At 44.2% G+C, this 16508-nt stretch overlaps 1 protein-coding gene across 1 annotated transcript in view; it reads right to left on the reverse strand.

Annotated features, from left to right (window-relative positions):
- LOC142696293 (DNA-dependent protein kinase catalytic subunit-like) overlaps positions 1-16508 on the reverse strand; it is a gene marked incomplete at its 5' end in the record, with an annotated part of 326262 nt that overhangs the window by 142315 nt on the left and 167439 nt on the right. The window lies entirely within an intron of this gene.

Raw genomic sequence — 16508 nt, forward strand, 5'->3', positions numbered from 1 at the left:
TTTTTTCGGCTCCCCACAACTCATACTCCCAGCTAGACTGTTTTTTTCTGCGTCATTCACACCTCTAGCCTCACATCTGCCTCCATTGATGACATTACATTTTCTGACCATGCTCTTATTACTCTTACTCTGTCTCTCCCAACGGCCCGCCCTCGGTCCTGGCAGGGGCGATTGAATGAATCTCTCTTACAGGATCAGACGGTGGTATCGGATATTCGTAGGGATCTAGTGGAGTACTTTGACACAAATGCTTCGCCGGGGGTGGACGCCTTTTGCATTTGGGAGGCACATAAATGTGTAGTGCACGGTTCCTTTACACGTATTGGTTCCAAACTTAAGAAGGAGCGGAAAGCAAATCTCCTGGACTTATTGACCCGGATACACCGATTGGAACAGTCCCATAAGGTTTCTCAGGACCGGGTTGTGGGGGCGGAGCTGGGGCAGTTGAGAGAGCAGGTACGCTCGCTTTGTCTGTCTAAGGCGAGGGCCTCCTTAGTTAAACGCAGGCGGCATTTTTACGAATTTAGCAACAAACCTGGTAGGACTCTGGCGCGCGCGCTTAGGAAAACACGTTCCCGCACATAGGTCCCCCTTGTTTTAGGCTCACACAATAGGCGTCTGCAGCTCCCACATGATATTTTGAGGCCTTCCATGCCTATTACCACTCTCTGTATAATCTCCCTCAGGCACCTTCTTCTCCGGATGGCGGTAGTCAATTAGAGAACATTGAGCAGTATCTCTGGCCCTCGGGGATGAAATGTATTCCTCCAGAGGCTATTGCAGCCCTGGAGGCTCCTATTTCCTTGGAATAGTTGTCATGGGCACTGAAGGACTCACCTGCGGGGAAGGCACCAGGTCCGGATGGACTACCATTGCAATATTATAAAACCTGCTCAGATTTGCTCTTGTCCCACTTTCTATTTGCCTTTAATTCACTTACAGAGGGGGGTTCCATTCCTCGAGACACGTTGAGGGCCCATATCACGGTGATACCCAAGGAGGGGAAGAACTCATCCTTGTGTCAGAATTATCCCCCCATTTCTCTGCTAAACGTTGATCTAAAACGATTTGCCAAGATTCTGGCCCATAGGATGTCCCCACTAATACATACTGTGATACATGAAGATCAGGTGGTGATGATACATTAGGTTAATTGCCCGCGTGGTATTAAGCGGCTGTTTCGGCCCTTCCCACTTGTTTTCTGTCGACGGATGCAGAGAAGGCCTTCGACAGAGTCAGCTGGGATTTTATGCTGGCCACCTTGCGGTATGTGGGATTGGGTGCACATATGATGAATTGGATTTCGGGTCTTTACTCCTCCCCATCGGCCCAGGTTAAGGTCAATGGGCACTTATCCTCCTCACTCGCTATCACTAATGGTACAAGGCAAGGCTGTCCCTGATGAGTCTGGTGAGGCCCTGTCCAACGTCTCCAAGACGCCTAGTGAGTGGTGGGGCTTGGTCCTCCAGAGTACTGACTCTATTCTCCACCTCTGTCACCCTTACTCTGGTGTGCTGTGCATCCTGGCGTAGAAGGGAAATATCAACCTTAATCTCCTCGACACGCGTTGAGGGTGGTTTGACATGTATGGATGGCTGTTGGTACTTTAAATGTGTCTGGGTTAGAGTCCGAGAGGGCAGGAAACACCTGATCCGGATAAGGTCGTCGATCCGTGAGGTAGAAGGCGTAGACCCCAAGGAGTCCATTCTGCAAAATTGGTCCAGCTTAGTGGACGATTTAGTATGTGGTTTCGGAGGCTCCATGGCTGAGAGTGAAGTATCTGTGCGTACGAGTGTATGGAGCACCAATGCGTCATTATACCCTTGGGAGGGGATTCAGCACCCAAATGATGTTAGAGTGTTACATTACAAGAGAATGAAGATGGTATAGGGACCCAAGGGAGTCATCATCGGGCAGGGGGACCCGTTGGAGAAGTCAGCGAAAAAAACAATGCGTTTGCAGGTAGCACGCAAACAAGGTTGGCGTGGTATCTTTGCAACAGAGCAATGGTCCAGTCGACCGCACAGGAGGTATACGTGCAGATAAGGCCACAGGACGTATCAGACCATCAGGTCACAATATGGCAGTTGGAGCAAGCGGGCGTTCCAGGTGAACAGGGGGTCCACATGCACTTGCACAGGTAGCAAAGAGGAGGTGTAGTATAACAGGGATGCAGCAGCTCTGTCCAAGTGAGCTCCTTAGTACAAGGCATGGAGCTTCTGGATCCCGTTGTAGGCAGGGGCCTGCAGGATTAAAATGTACTTGGGCCAGTGAGCCCAAATAGCAACAGGACTTGTATGCAAAAGGGAGGGTGCCTCCGAGGAGGGGACTCACCAGGTCGTGCTACTCAGCCCCCAGATGTCTGAACTGCAGATGGTGCAGGGCAGAACCGCCTGAGATGATCCAAAATAGCGTCCGCGACCTGTGTAAGCTGCAGTGTAATGGCCGACCTGCACCGACCCTGAAGCTGGCAAGCTGGCTCAACAAGCACACTGACCTTCAGCTCCTGCGGTAGGCCGCAACAAGAAAAGAGTCTAAAGCGGCTAATTCAGGGGTCTATCTGTGCAGGCAGCAACAGAGAATTCAGATATCGCCACCGGAGTTGTGTGGTAAACAGGATGAGGAAGTATGGCCTCCGATTCACCACACTGTGTGGAGCCCTCACTATGTGCGACCTTCCAGTTTGCCGTCAAACCACGCCACCATGCATATTGTAATATTACTAAATACCAGCAATTACTTAAGACCATGTTACACTGCCAATGATCAGGTGAACGATCATTGTCCTGTGTATATAGGGCAGTGATCAGCCGATGAACAAGCAAACGCTTCTTCATCCGCTGAGTGGATCTTTTATGCATGCATAAAAATACATTAGTCGCCAGCACATCTCCCTGTGTAAACAGGTGATGTGCTGCTGACAAGAAGCAAATGTATGGGGACGAACCATAGTAATAACTATCGTTCACCCTCATACTCCTAATCATTGCGGTTTGAATTTAACAAATGGTAGTTGTATTGTGAAAGTATATTGTCGTTCAGCGCTCGTAATATGTGATAAACACAGGCGAGTATTTGCCCGTGTAAAATCAGCTTTACAAATTGTTTTGCTTCATATTTTAAGACCCTCCAAAATGTCAAGTTATTCAGCTCAAGCAATATTTGACGCCTTCACGCACAATGACGTACGTGCACGTAATGGTGCAGGGGGAAAAGTATGGAGTGGGCTCACGTGCTGAGCCCGCTCCATATGCTGCGGGTATCAGCTGTGTAAACAGCGATAGCGTTGTTCCTGGCTATTTAACTCTTCAAAAGCAGCGGTCAATCCTGACCGCAGCATCTGAGTAGTTATATAGAGGGGGTGGCGCCCTCCGACAGTTTATCCCCCCCCCCATGATCGTGGGGTGCTGATGGTTGTCACGGTAGCTCAGGGCCCTAATGAAGGCACCCAGGTGACTGCCTTCACCAATAAATGGCTTGGACTTTAAGGGGTTTATCACCATTGTTTCCCTCTCTTATCCACAAATTTAGCATTTTATATTGGATTCTCCAGTATCTTTATAGAGTCGCTAAGTCGGGTCTCGTACAATAAAGTACCGGGTTCTGACGGATTGCCGTATGAACTTTATAGGCAGTCAAAGAATATTGTCTGAGCTGCTGGAGAACTTTGTTCAAACTTTTTTTTATTCTTATCCCTTCCTAGTTCAGAGACGTAAATAATTTTTATTCTTAAAGATTACGATCTGTATGTAATGGAGTTCTACGGCCCAAATTCATTGCCTAATACAGATATTAAACTTTTGGCAAACTTCCTGGAAGTTAGGGCTAAGAAGGGAAAGACCGCCATTTTGAGCATGTATTTGCTTGGTAGTTTTGTTTGAGTATTACTGGTATTTCAGTTTATAATGTGGGGGCATATTTAATCTATGCGCGGTACATCAGGGCATAATAAGAGGTTATAATAATGGGGTAAATAATACAATTATCCATAGATGTGTGGTACGCTGTGAAGCAATCTGTTATGCACAGGTCGGTGTCACACTGATAAACGGTTTTCTTTCTTATCCCCCTTTTGTAACACTCTGCACCTTTTGGGGACTTTTTCTCCTTTGTAGTTTGGGAAATTTTGCTGGGAAAGTTTTGCGCTGGTATAATACGGGTGCCCTCACTTCCAGTGGATTTGCTATGTCCCTTCCTAGTTCCTAAATACTAGGGCCCTGTAACTGAAGGAATGTTCCCCACCGGCCTGCGCATTGAGATGTTTTTCATCACCGCATTGCAGTTGATGAAACAGTTGATGAAGCTGTGTGTAGGCTCGTTTTTTGCGAGACAAGCTGCAGATTTTATTGGTACCATTTTGGAACACATACGAATTTTTGATCTCTTATTTAATTTTTTTGGTATAGGAAATTAAACAAACACAAGCAATTCTGGAATAGCGTTTTATTAGGGTTTTTTTCGGCATCCACAGTGCGCCATAAATTACATGTTAACTTTATTCTGCGGGTCGATACGATTGCGGCGATACCAAATTTATATCTTTTTTTTATGTATTGCAGCTTTTGCACAATAAAATCACTGTTTTTTATAAAATCATTTGCTTTCTGTGTCGCCATATTCTAAGACCCATAACTCTTATTTTTGCGTGGACAAAACAGTGTCAGGGATTATTTTTTGCGGGACGGGTTGTCGGTTTTATTGGTACTATTTTGGAGTAAATGTGACTTTTTGATCACTTTTTATAGCATTTTTTGGGAGGAGATGTGACCTAAAAACAAAGATTCTGGTTGTTGTTTTTCATGGTTTCTTTTTACGGCATTCACCGTGCGGGATAAATTACATAATAGTTTTATAGTTTGGGTCATTATGGACGCGGCGATACCAATTATGTATAGTTTTCTTAATTTTTTTTATGGATTTTCCCATAATAAAAGATTTATTATGAGAAAAAAGGCAGTTTAGCTTTTTCTTTTTTACTTGAAACTTGTGTATTTTTATTTTTATGACATTTTTATCAACTTTTTTGACTTGTCCCACTGGGATAGTTCCGGTCCTGGCAGTTACAGGAGAGTGTCAGCTGTATAATACAGCTGTCACCCCGCGGTGATGGTGCCGGCTCTGCTTCTGAGCCCGCGCCATCACCGCAACGTAACTGTACTGCGGGTTGCGGGAACACATTCCCGACAGCGCCGTATATATACGGCACATGTCGGGAAGGGGTTAATTTGAGGCTTTATCCCGTGTTGACTTAATGCTAGTACACACTTCCCTCCTGACAGCTGTGGACTCTGCGGAGTATCTTTCCAGGTCTGTTTCGGATCACCCCCCTTGCCGTTTACGTATTAAAAATCCCAAACATACACCACAAAAAAACAAAAATAAATGTTGGCAATTCAACCCCTTTTGGCTGACAATTCTCCCCCATCTGACTATTTCCAGAATAAGTGGCATGAGTTTTTTCTTGACAATGATGGCAGTGCTTCTCCCTTGGTTGTGTGGGACTCCTTATGCACGTGGGGCATTCTCTGTGGCAATGAATGATTTGAAAAGAGGATTTGCACATAACGAACTCCAACTGGCTAATGATGCTTTGGCGGCCGAACTCCAGTAAATCAATGATCCGACTGGGGATCACAAATCGGAAAGGCTTTGCAAGATACGTTTGTACCACACCTCTTTAAATAACAAGGCTTTTTTTCTAACAAACATATTATGAACACGGTGAAAAATGTGGTAAACTTTTAGCCTGTATAGCCAAGGTTGATAGGGACTGCCCTGTGATATCACAGCTTGAGGTCTCAGATAGTATAGAAAAAAGAGGGGGAGACGAAACCTCCAGCTCACCTTTTGAACGTAGATTTGCACGTTTATCACCGCACGGATCCTCGCGTCGGCACACGATATGTAGACAATAGAGAACCAAGAAGGGTGGATCCAGCGTTGCTGTGGATAAAAAGGAACTTGTTCCAAGTTTACTGATGTTGTTTAAAATAGGATCAATCAAGATGATGTCCTGAGGTGCGAGGAGAGGTATGAGAAAGTAGGGGAAGCCTACGCGTTTCAGACGCTTCCTGCGTCCTTAATCATGGCTAGGCATGATTAAGGACGCAGGAAGCGTCTGAAACGCGTAGGCTTCCCCTACTTTCTCATACCTCTCCTCGCACCTCAGGACATCATCTTGATTGATCCTATTTTAAACAACATCATTAAACTTGGAACAAGTTCCTTTTTATCCACAGCAACGCTGGATCCACCCTTCTTGGTTCTCTATTGTCTCAGATAGTACCCCAGTCCTCTGACCCACAGGTAATTTTGTCCACCTTTCGCTCATATTATGAAACATTATAATCCTCACACATCTCACAGAAACCGCTGAATATCTAGAGCAGATAACTCTTAACTCGCTATCGCCTGGCCACAGAAATTATTTAGATGGCCCCATTACTGTACAGGATATTCTAGAGTTCATGGCCTCCTTTCAGACATCTAAACCACCTGGTAGTGATGGCCTGCCTACTGAATTTTACAGGGTTTATGCTGATTTTTTGGTTGCCCGTCCCTTGGATGTTTACCAGGTGACATTGGAGTCTGGAGAACTCCCTGTCCAATGAGGGAAGCGACGATAGTAGTACTGCCTAAATCGGGCAAAAACCCTAGATTATTCTATTCCTACCGCCCCCATCTCACTCAACATTAAAATCATGGTGAAACTTTTGGCTAGATGACTTAATACGATTATACTGTTTCTGATACATCTGGAAAAGACGGGCTTCATGCCCGGCAAAGCCACTGCCATTAATCTTCGCCGACTGTTCACTAATTTGCAGTCCACTCATGAGGATGTTGGCACTCGGGTTGTGGTTTACCTAAATGCCGCTAAGGCCTTTGAATCAATAGAATAGGATTTCCTTTTTTCAACACTAGCGAAATTTAGATTTAGACCGGAGTTTATAAAATGGGTTAAATTATTATACTCTGCCCCATCCTCACGAGTGGCAGTAAGTGGCTGGAATTCAAACCACTTCCCCTTGCATAGAGGTACCCGACAAGGTTGCCCTCCTTTCCCTGTACTATTTGCGCCTGCAGTGGAACCCCTCGCCCGTAATTACGGGCCCATAGACTTATATTGGCCACAGGTACCTTCCCGTTTGCTTAGTCTATGGGGCTCCCGTAATTACGGGTGGCTACGTGTGTGCACCCTTAATTACGGGAGAATTGCTAGGCGACGTCAGGAGATTTCGATTTTTGAATAAAGAGAAGCAGATAAAAGGGTCACATGATCGGGGGCGTGGCCTGGACGGACATGGAAGGAGTCGCATAACCGCTGAGCTCCTGAGGTGAAAGCCTAAACCAGCACTAATAAACCTGCTACCGCCGACATACCTGCTCCCTTTCAGGTGGAGTGGATCGCGGCAGTGCTCAGAGTCCCGGCCAGTGTGTCGGGGAGAGGCGCCGGCGCCGGTAAAAGACCCGGCCCTTGCATCGTGGAGGCCAAGGAAGGTGGCGGCCATCTTCTCCTTCTCCTAACGGCGCGAAAGTGCAGGAACAGCGGCGAAGGCAGTGAGAGGCGTCTTGACAGGGTGAGTGAGGAGGGAGCTGGACACTTCTTGAGGTGCTAGCGGGCAGTGTTTGAGGAGCAGAGTACAGGGAGAGGATTGAAATCCAAGTCTCCTGAAGACAAAACGTCTCCCCCTCCCCCAGCGGCCATCTTAATTCAGATAGCCAGGTGCAGAGAAGTACAGGGCTGGGAGTGGCAGCAATAAAAGTGAAACAGTACAGCACAGATAGTGAGACACAGTACTGCAACTTCCCTGGCATTGTTTAAATCCTGTTGGAGAAATATAACGCTACTAAGAGCATACCTGCAGAAATACTTATATTACAGTGGTCTTCTGTGGAAAATATTTCAGTATCGTTGCAGCTTAGAATCAAACAGCGATTTTTTCCCTTGTCACAATGGGGGGCACTTCTAAAAGAAATACTAAAGCAAAGCCGTCTAAACTCACAGAGTTTTTCCCCTCGTCCTCTTCTCAACAAGTGGTGGTGAACCGCCGAATATCCCTCCCTCCCTCCTCCCCTGCTCCATCTTCTAGGGATGCATCTGTAGAACGTGACATGCAGGATGACATGGAATCTCAGCCTGTTTCTGAGCATATGATAAAACGTCTTCTGAATTCATTGAGAGACTCAATTCAATCAGATTTACGGCAAGTTATTGGAGACTTAAGAGTAGATATACAAGCTATTGCCTCGCGGACCGATCATGTGGAGCATAAATTGGAGGAATTTGTGAAATCTCATAACTCGCTCATAGATGCGAACTACACTCTGGAGGAAGAAGTTATGCGTTTATCTACCAAAGTTTTGGATCTAGAGGACAGATCCAGAAGAAATAATGTCCGTATTAGAGGTATACCTGAATCGGTCACACCAGATCTATTAGCGAAATTCCTCACGGACCTCATGGGAATCGTTTTGCCGCAAAAATCGGCCCTGGATCTCACCATAGATAGGATTCACAGAATCCCTAAACCTAAGCACATTGCCGCTCACCTACCAAGAGATACAATTGCTCGAATCCACTTCTTTCATATAAAGGATGAATTTCTTAGAGGATTGAAGAACTCTCCTGACCTAACTGACCGCTTTAAGGACATTACTTTATTCCCGGATTTATCAGCGGCGACTATGCTACGCCGAAAAGAGTTCGCTGTGATGACAAAACTTCTGAGAGATAACGGCATATTGTACAAATGGGGGTTCCCAGTAAAAATTAATAATTACCAGGAATGGCACGCACCATGTCTGCCTCTCACCAACCTCGGCGAGAGACCTGTTGATTTCTTGGGGGCTCATGTCGTCCCCGTCTTCAAATCCCCGTCCCAGAAATACTTCTAAGCCGGAGATGATTTCGCCATTGTGGTCGGATGCAAGGAGTAAGCCGGACCGGAGACCGCCTGACTGAAAATTGAAGCTTCTAGGGTACGAACGGCACTTCAAGGCTTTCGGAGTTCTCGGGTGGACGGTTCTTTTTTCTGTCTACAGTTCTTAGGCTGAACTTTTGCCTCCATTTTTCTTTTCCCTGCAAGAGGGATTCTCCTGGTTGCAGTGAATGTGCTATATAGCATATTCATATTGGTTGTTTTTCCAAGTTTCCTGTTTTGGGATTTTCTCTGTTGGTTCTCCATTGCTATGCCATAACCATATTTACTTTGCTTTTATGTCTTAATGGGTCTTACAATACTTTCTGTAAATGCTCATGGCTTGAATTCTCCCTTTAAGAGATCCTTACTCTGGAAGGAAGCGTTCAAGTCCAGGGGAGATGTAATATGTGTACAGGAATCACATTTGTCCTCTAAAGATTGCCATTTATTTAAACATAAAAAATTTCCCCATGTGTACTATGCCTCTAACAGCGGAAAGAAGGCGGGGGTAATTATAGCGGTAAAAGAGTCACTAGCTTTCAAGTGCATTTCTGTTGTTTCTGATCCACAGGGTAGATTTATCATTTTAGTATGTGAAATTGATAACCTCTCATACACGTTGGTATCTGTTTATGCCCCTAATGTACGACAACTTCCCTTCCTTAAAAAGGTACTGTCAAAAGCTAAATCAGTGCAGAAAGGGGGATTAATATTATGTGGGGATTTTAATATAGTGGTAAACAAGGATATAGATCGCTCTGGGGGAAATAATAGATTGTCTCAAGATTTGAGTTCATGGGTACAGGAAGAAGAATTACATGACGTATGGAGATACCAACATGCTTCTGAAAGGGATTACACGTTCTATTCGTCCCCACATAAGGTGTACTCTAGGATTGACTATTTTCTGGTGGATAGAGAAGTGTTAACAAATTCGGTGTCCTCCTCCCTTGGCCTGATAACTTGGTCAGACCATGCACCAATCACGCTTCATCTTTCAGATCATTATATTACACCTCAGAACTCTTCTTGGAGGTTAAACACATTCTTATTAAATTCCCCAGATCTCCAAGCCAAAATAGACTCAGCTTTGAAAGAATTTTTTGAGATTAATAGCCCATCGGCCTCATCACCAGAACTCCTCTGGTGTACACACAAGGCGTTTGTAAGAGGCCTGTTTATTCAGGCTGCGGCTAAAGCGAAGAGGGCGAGAGATAAAGAATTTGAATTCCTTATCGATAACATACAGAAATTAGAGGCTAAATTAAAAGTTTCTCCTTCTCTCACCTTACGTGACGATCTAAGACACTTTAGGGACAAACTGCGCAATCACCATCTTTTCCTATATGAGAAAACTTTAAAAAAACTCAAATGGAACTTTTATATCCAGGGTGACAGACCCAGTAAAATTCTGGCAAAAAGAGTGAAACAACATGTTGCTAAATCCAAAATTTCTTGGTTGAACACATCAGAAGGGACAAAAAAGTGTATGATCCTCAGGAGATTACAGATACATTTGCGTCTTATTACAGTACCCTTTATAATCTAAATCAGGATAAACACCTTCCTGAGGTATCCGAAGCTGGGGTGAATGAGTTTTTAAGGCAAATTCAATTGGCAACTTTATCAGAGGCTCAAATTAGCCAATTAAATTCCCCTTTTACGGTCGAAGAAATTAAACTGACCATTCTGCGATCCAAACAGAATAAATCCCCGGGACCGGATGGACTGCCAAATGAGTACTACCGAACTTTCGCAGACTCGCTGATTCCATATATGCAATCCACTTTTATGGGTATCGCGAATCAGCAGGCCCCTCCCCCGGAGATGTTGCAGGCCACAATAGTCACACTCCCTAAACCGGGTAAATCCCCTGATTCCCCGGCCAATTTTCGTCCAATATCCCTTTTAAATTGTGATATAAAATTATATGCCAAAATATTGGCGAATAGAGTGAATGATTGTTTACCTTCCCTAAAGTCCATGATGTTACCAGTACATGTAGAGCCTCAATTAAAATGCACTTTGTCCAACTTTGATTTGGCATGGGCAGAATCAGGGCTGGTATACCTGGGGATAAAACTCTATTCCTCGCTGTCTCTGGTTCTGCAGGAAAATTACTCAGGGCTGATAGCAGATTTACGACGGGAGTGTGAAAGACTGAATAAGTTCCAGTTATCCTGGATTGCTAGAGTCAATTTGGTTAAAATGTTACTGCTGCCCAAGTACTTGTATTTCTGTAGGACTATTCCACTGTTAATACCTACTAGCATCACCTCTCAAATTCAACATATGTTTCTCCAGTTCATTTGGAATAATAAAAGAGCGAGGGTAGCCAAATCTTTACTGTATCAGAAGATTAAGGAAGGGGGTTTGGGAGTCCCAGAGGTAACGGCATATAACGTAGCAGCCATCCTAGATCAGTTAGGCTCGTTATGGAACTCCACAGCTCCGTCACTTTGGGCCCAGTTGGAAAATGAGATGTTCCCACGATCCTCCATACGTAATCTGATGGCCGCGACATATGTGGGGACAGATAGGTCTAAGGTGTTCTTGGTAACCACATCTGATGCAATGAAATGCTGGAAATTAGAGGTATGCGCAAATCGCTGGGTGTACTTATCTAAGGAACATATACCATTACAAGCATTTCAACCTTTGGTCCCACATGTATTTTTGCAGACATGGGAATTGCTGGGCGTAACAACCCTCTCAGATTTATATGAGGGAAAACACTTCAAATCCTTTGAGCAGTTGGTGAGGGACTATGACGTAAATAAATCCATGTTTTACCAGTATCTCCAGATACGGACATATGATACAAACAATAGCCTTCCCAGCTCAACCCACAAATCTCTCCCCGTATCATAAATTCCTGTTCAAATGGCAAGGTCACAGTAAGGGACTAGCTTGTAGCTATGATCTAATTTTGAAAAAACAGTCCTCGGGGAAGACAGTTCACATATTACGATGGGAACGGGAGATGGGTTCTACGTTTTCCATGGCACAATGGATGAAGGCCTCTAGTTGGATTACTCGTCACTCCAAATGTGTTAATCATATTGAACTCACCCGTAAAATCCACATGAGATGGTACCTGACACCTGCCAGATGTGCACATATATTCCAAGGCAGTTCTAATGGCTGTTGGAGAGGATGTGGTTCCCTGGGCTCCACCTTGCATATGTGGTGGACCTGCCCCAGGGTGGGGGTAATGTGGAGGGAGGTTTTTCGCCTCATACTAGAAATTACAGGAGAATATATTCCGTTCTGCCCGGAATTGGCTATTTTAGACATTGGCTTGGAAGACATAATGGCGGAGCACCGGGTAATGGTACACCATGTTTTCATTGCGGCTAGAATGGCAATTGCTAAGTCCTGGAAATCAACCATTTCCCCTTCTTTATCGGAAGTGATAGGCAGGGTAAACATAGCGTGTCATCATGAATCCATGCTTTTACAATCTCCCTCTGGGTATGCTAAGAATTCACGTTATTGGGAGCTATGGGTAAATTCGAAATATTACACTTAAGGGAAGAAAGGTATCTGGTAATATGACATAATTAGTATCAACATTGGTTTGAAAATGGCATAGTATGGTTAGTTTGTTGTTTTCTGGTTATGATGTTGTATATCCTTCAATGACATATCACATGTATGTATTATTGTATGCAGGTCCATGTTCTGGGACCAAGGATGGTTCATACTGTTTGAAAAAAAAAGCTTGTAAAAATTTATGTCAATAAAAATCTATTGATTTAAAAAAAAAAAAAAAGGGTCACATGATCACTCAGACGCCATTACGCCAGTCCGTAAATACGAGTGGAATACGGATGACAACGGATCAGTTAATACAGGTTAAAAACCTGTGACAAAGGACCCGCATTAACGGCCAGTATTTACGGGAGGGAAAAAATATGGTCATGCGCATGGGGCATGACCCCGTATAATAGGTTTTAAGCTCCCCTAGTAGGAGAAAAGGTCAGCAAGTGTGCTGATGACACCCTGTTTTATCTTGGTGACCCTGGCGTGTCCCTGCATATAGCACTATCTATAACGACACGTTTTGGTTCAATGTCCGGATTACCCAATAATTGGTCTAAGTCCCATATTTTACTATTGGATATATTTGCCCCTGTTGCCTCGGCGATCTCTACCCGACTCCTCTGGTCGAACTCTATTACATATCTTGGTATACAGATTTCCAGATCAGTTTTTGATTTCACCCCTTTGATTTCTTTTTTACGCACCAAGATTTCCAGATGGAACAAATTACTCCTATCTACAGATGCTAGAGTGAGTTTAGTTAAAATGACCCTAATGCCTAAAATTCTGTATATTCTTCAGCAGACTCCCATATACCTCCCAGCCCGTTTATTGCAGCATATTGAAAGTATACTCGCTTCTTTTGCATGGAATAACGGTAGATCTCTAGTAGCTAGCTGGCGTCCTATACGCCCCATGGGATGAAGGAGGTGCATCTTTCCCCAGTGTTAAAAGGTACTATATAGCTGGTCAGTTGTTTCACCTGGCGATATGGGGGCGGCCGAGCGTGCGAGAGTTCAGACACTAATTATTTCCCCATTTAGTACACATTATGCTCACCTTTTGCATATTTTGTTTTGTGGCCGACTGCATACCAGTGAAAAACTTAGGCTGGGTTCACACAACCATGTTACGTCCGTAATGGAGGGAACGTATTTCGGCCGCAAGTTCCGGACCGAACACACTGCAGGGAGCCGGGCTCCTAGCATCATAGTTATGTACGACGCTAGGAGTCCCTGCCTCGCTGCAGGACAACTGTCCCATACTATAATCATGTTTTCAGTACAGGACAGTAGTTCCACGGAGAGGCAGGGACTCCTAGCGTCGTACATAACTATGATGCTAGGAGCCCGGCTCCCTGCACTGTGTTCGGTCCGGGACTTGCGGCCGAAATACGCTCCGTCAATTACGGACGTAACATGGTCGTGTGAACCCAGCCTTAAGTGACCACCAGATCCTTAACCAGGCCTTACGGGTGTGAGAGGTGTACCAGCGCATGTTCTACCCTACTGGCATCACTAGGCACACACCCCTATGGCACTGTAAATCTCTCCCAGAATTATTACAGCTCTCCCTTGATATCCCCTAGCACAAGAATTGTATTTGGTATCTCTCACACGTGTATTCCGACTCTAGTATTAAGACCATCCCAGAGCTGCAAGAGGAATTTACACTCCCCTTCTCCCAACTTTCCTCTTATATGAGAATCAAATATGCACTTGAGACTCAGCTGGGCCCCGGAGAGAGTGTACCAAAACTTTCCACTACCCAACTTTATACTTTCTCCCCCTTTTAAACACTTGATTTCTCATCTTTATGTACTATTATTCGGCCAGTTTAGAGAATCTTTGCTCATCCCGCTGAAGGTAAAATGGGAAGGTGATGTAGGTCCACCCACTGACTGAGGATGAGTGGGATAGAGCCCTCTCCTACCCTAAATCTGTATCATACAATTACAATGAGCGACTCACACAGTTTTACATACTGCATAGGGCGTATTATACCACCTTTAGATTACATAGTTTCCGCCCTGACTACACTGCCCTAAATGTGAACTTACCTCAAGTTCCTTTTATAATTTAGTGTGGTTCTGCCCTAAGGTAGCCAGGTTCTGGGATCAAGTTAACAAATTTCTGAACTATGAGATGGGGTCCCCTGTCCCGCTGTGCCCTAAGACCTGTCTATTCACTCCTGACCCGGCGGAATATGACTCCCGTCATATCCATACATTTATTGTGGAGACAATATATTATACCAAAAAGCGGTTAGCCAAAACTTGGTTGTCCTGCCGTGCCCCTACATTTGCAGAATGGCTGCCTCTGGTTGGTAGTATGTTACCTCACAAGAAATGGGTTTTCCTAACATAGAAACTGTCCTCTAAAATTCACCAAAATTTGGGATAGATGGCTGCAGTCCCCTGCTACTGTCTGCTCCCCCCAACACAGAATCACTGACTCGCCCGCGAATTCTTAATCTGTTTACTGCCACGGACGTGGCTCCAATTTTGCCCATATCCAGTTGGCCCCGCCTACATTCCATTTATACATTATAGACCTTCACTTTCAACGCGGTATATATATATATATATATATATATATATATATATATATATATATATGGCCCGATCTTCCGCTGAATGTTAGCTGACACGTTAATGTTATACTTTTATGCATCTCTACATGCATAAAAGCGCATGTGGAAACTGTTCGAGTCTTTAGTTAGCTGGTTAATTCTTTGTATTATGCCTTAGGCAGATATCGGTTCTACACGCTGGTTCATAACTATTCAAGGAGTGTATACTTACGAGATACCCTGCTCGCTTTATATTGTTTTGTATGCTATTATTTTGAATGACATTTCTTTACTCGATAACTTTCATTGTCCTACCAGACTGAACTTTTGAATCCTCTGACGCATCGCTATACTGAATTGATGGTTTCTTTTGTACTTGCAGTGGACATGTTATCTACACATCTCATTGCTCTGTATTTACTCTTGATGTTTTACAATAAACTATTTGTGACTTAAAAAACACATTACCATATGCATCTCTAATAACAAAAGTTCCTGCATGGGAGTCGTGATTGCTTTTTAAAGAGGCTAGGAATTTATTTGGCATACCTGCCTCCAGAAAAAAGATTTAAAAAAAACAAAAACAAAAAACAAATATATATATATATATATATATATATATACACACATATACATATACACATACACACACACACATGCCTCAACCTTTTTTTCTTCCATGTGTCTACCTTGATACTGATACTAATTAGCGTCCTTCCCACTTGACAATATAGTGGTTTCTTACTTGCCCTACAGAAAAGTAACATGGGATCTAGTGTGGTGAAAAAACGTACTGTATATACTGTATGACTTCCACAGTATACACAAACCAGGGAAGAAAGCAATTTCTATTAACTGGTCTGCAGTGAACAGAGGATCACTATGCAGAGACCTGGCTGTGAGAGAGCGACTGAGCATGCGTGTACACCACACTCAGATGGATATTCACATTGCTATACTTCGGACACCAGATGGCAATACACTAAGTAAACATCCTAACGCTTTACTGGATCATTTTTTAACAGCATGCAAATGAAAAACATTGCTCAATTATAATAATCTATACAACAAATATGATTTTTAATTGTTCGAAGACCGCTTTAAATATACATACACCCAAACTCTGGATAGTATTTTAACAACTTCCTGACATTTGATGTATGGTTACGTCAAAGCCGGGTAGGGGAAGTATGGAACGGGCTCACAGAGTGAACCCGCTCCATACAATGTGGGTGTCGGCTGTATGATACAGCCGACACTTCACAGTAAGGTCGGATTCACACGAGCGTGTGCGTTTTGCGCGCGCAAAAAACGCGGCATTTTGCGGGCGCAAAAAACGCGGCATTTTGCGGGCGCAAAAAACGCGGCATTTTGCGGGCGCAAAAAACGCGGCATTTTGCGGGCGCAAAAGACGCGGCATTTTGCGGGCGCAAAAAACGCGGCATTTTGCGGGCGCAAAAGGCACTT

The sequence above is a fragment of the Rhinoderma darwinii genome, assembly GCF_050947455.1.
Source record: "Rhinoderma darwinii isolate aRhiDar2 chromosome 5 unlocalized genomic scaffold, aRhiDar2.hap1 SUPER_5_unloc_50, whole genome shotgun sequence".
Lineage (NCBI taxonomy): Eukaryota > Metazoa > Chordata > Amphibia > Anura > Rhinodermatidae > Rhinoderma > Rhinoderma darwinii.